Source organism: Tupaia chinensis, unplaced genomic scaffold (genome assembly GCF_000334495.1).
Source record: "Tupaia chinensis unplaced genomic scaffold, TupChi_1.0 Scaffold144010_1, whole genome shotgun sequence".
NCBI lineage: Eukaryota > Metazoa > Chordata > Mammalia > Scandentia > Tupaiidae > Tupaia > Tupaia belangeri.
The window spans coordinates 1,038,229-1,041,608 of NW_006203862.1; positions in this window are offsets into that span (position 1 = coordinate 1,038,229).

Here is a 3,380-nt window from a genome sequence, read left to right on the forward strand (position 1 = left end):
CGCTGGAGAGAGAGAGATAGTAACCTCCCAGGGGAGATGGCCATGCCGCAATCCCTTCTCCTCCATTCTCCTCTGGGCGTCTTGGGCATGCACACCCAAGCACTTGGTGTCAGTCTCAAGTTACTGGGTCCAGGACTCAAACTGAAGCTGGCCATGAGGGAGTCTAGCAACCTAACTGCTAGGCCATCTGCTGGCCCTGAAATAATTCTTTAAAAAAATATATTAATAATTAATTTTTAAAAATCTAAAAACCGTTAGCATGAATCCAGACCTCTGTTGAGGCTCAGCAAATAAGTAAGTCCCCAAGGACTGGTACTTTGACATGCTGAATGGAAGAGACAGTCTCAGAACCAAGCTTGTCTCTCTGACCACCCCTTGCCCCACTGTTTCTTGCCCAAAGTATAGGAAGGAGTTTACCCTGATATTTCAGTTCCTGCCTAAACACTGGGCCTGCCAAAGAGGAAGGCAATTGCCTTCAAACCCATGGCTGAGATTTTATTAATAAAGCCTACATTGCAGGAAGACACACAGGAACATCAGCAAATCTGGACAGATTTCATCATGAGCTACTGTCCATCTCCTAGGTCCAACCATCTCCCATAGAGAGCGATTTCCTCACCACTATCTGATCACTGCTCCCATCCCCCACCATTCACTCTATAGCATTTAATCATTTACTCTAAAACTGTCTACACCCTCTTTTCCTCCCTCCTATGAAGAAGAGTATATAAGCCTGAACCATCTGGCCCCTCCTTGAATTCATAACATCCGTGTTCTCATGTACACATGAATGTGTTAAATAAAATGTGTTCGCCTTTTTTCTTGTTAATCTGCCTATTGACAGTGATTTCCAGAGAACTTTCTAGAGAAGGAAAATTTACTTCACCCCCTACACCACAAACCTAAGTAACTAATATTTCTTCATTAAAGATCTTAAGGGAAAGTGCCCCTTTTCCTCAATCCATCACTGGGAGACATGTTTCTTTCTGTTCCATTGTTTGGTGGGCAGGGGGCATATTTTTCATCTCCTCTTCACTGAGGTGCAGCCTTTTAGTGTCCCACCTTTGCTTGGGGACTTCTTACACACCCCATCCTTGGCTGTTTATTTCTTAGTGATAAAACATGGTGCATCTTACTATGGTGAAGTCTTAGATTTTATGAAATATAGTTAAAATTTTAAATGTTTTTAAAAAGTAGACTAAATACTAGTGGTCAAGTTAGAAGTCTGCTTCAGGTGTTTAAACATCTGTTAGAAGCTTTGTAAGATGGGGACCAGCAGGTAGTATGGTGGTTAAGGGTGCTGGACTCCCACATGGTGGACCATGGTTTGAGTCCCAGAACCTGGCTGCTTATATTCTCTCTCACATGTCCTGTAGCAAATTTAAAAATAATAATAATGATAAATTAAATAATTTTTTAAAGAGGTTTTGAGATCAGCAGATGTCTTTCTGTCTCTGGCAAGCGCATGCACTCTATAGCAAAAATCTCTCTCGGAAAAAAATTCTTTTTCTTGTTTTTGTTTTGTTTTGGTTTGGGGTTTCTTTGGAGAGGTTTTTGCTACAGGACGCATGTGCTTGCCAGAAAGACAGAGAGAGACAGAGAGACATAAAGTGAGAAATCACTCTCCAGGGGGATGGCCATGCCACAATCTTTCTCCTCCATTCTCCTCTCGAGATCTTGGGCACGCACATGTGCCCGGTGTGAGTTTAAGCCACTGGGTCTGGGACTTGAACCATGGTTGACTCCATGGGAGTCCAGTGACATGTCATTACACCAACTGCTGGTCCCTAAAAAAGATGTTTTATTAGATAGAGAAAACAAAATATTTACCCAAATTCTTCCAAGTGAGAGGATTAGGTGAAGATGGAGCCAAAAAATGAACACCCTAAACATAGTCGAGAAAACCAAATATTTCTTTACATTTTAAAGATTATTCAATAATTGACTGGAGCTAGGTGGAGGAAAAGTGAAATCCTTAAAGTTGGTATACAAACAGCCTTCTATAGGTAGCCAACTGAAAGCATTCCTAAATCCAGAAAGGCCTCTAAGGTCTACATGTGTTGCATGATATATACCTGCCATTCCAAATCCTTCTGACAATCCTGTGCAATAAGCATTATTGTCTTCATGATGCAGACACAGAAATGAGGCGTAGAGCCTTGAAGTCACTTGTCAAGAACATGCTGTGGGTCTCACAATTACCATTGCAGTACCCAGCACATAATAGAAACTCAATAAATATGGGTCCCTGGTTAACAAACTTAAGGTACTAAGTTAACAAGGTACTAAAGCCTAATATGAACTAGGTCGGAATTCTTGCCACCTGGCAGACTGTCTCACCTTGCAGAAGATGGCTGCTTTTTTGGTATTACTTCTCCTACATCCCTGGTATTTCCCCTACCATTTATGCCCATCTAAGTCTCTCTGTCCCTTCCTTCACTTCTCTTCCTTTTCTTCCCATCCTTCTTCAGTTCTGTAGCCCTTTCTTGATCTGCTGTGTTTTCTTCTTTTATAAATGTCCTAAAACTGTTTACAAATCCATGAATTAGCACAGCGAAACATAAACAAAAACAACCAACAAAACTGAAGCATCAAACAAAATGTCAAACCTTAAAGATTTGTACACTTTGAGACCAGCAGATGATGTAATGGTTATATCGCTGAACTCCTATATGGCCAACCATGGTTCGAGTCCTAGACCTGGAGGCTTGAAACACACTGGGCACATGTCCGTGCATGCCCAAAATCCCAAGAGAAGAATAGAGGAGACGGGATTGCAGTGTGACCAGCCCCCACACGGGATAACTTTTCACTTTCTGCATCTTCATCTCTGTCTCTCCGGCGAGTGTACACCCATTATAGAAAAAACTCTCTTAAAAAATTATGCACTTCAAAAATCACATAATTAAAATTTAATTTTTCAAATAGAAATAAATTTAAATGGGGGAGGATGGTTTTCCCAGAGAGCAATATACAAATATTGTAAATTTAGAGCCCATTAGGATGGGATTGACAATAAAATGTGGCTATAATCTTTTCTGGCTATATAAGTTTTTTTTCTTTTCTTTTTTTTAAAAAAAATTAGAGTGTATCTACTTTACTGCTACTTTTATTTTCTAAGCCTTGCTCTGGTGGTGTGCAGAAAATTTTCTCCTCAGTCATGATGGTCATGTTGGCCTTCTTCACTGTCTCACCACGTCTTCTGTTCAATCTTTGATTGGAGGACACGTTTCCTAGCATAAGCACCACCATGTAGTAAATGCTTGCATAAGGTATTGTCATAGGATATAAAAAAGATTTTAATCTGTTTTACAGGAAGCAAAGTCAGCAAATTGCTTTCAGAAGTATCAAATGCTGGGAAGCCGGCACGGGGCGCGCCC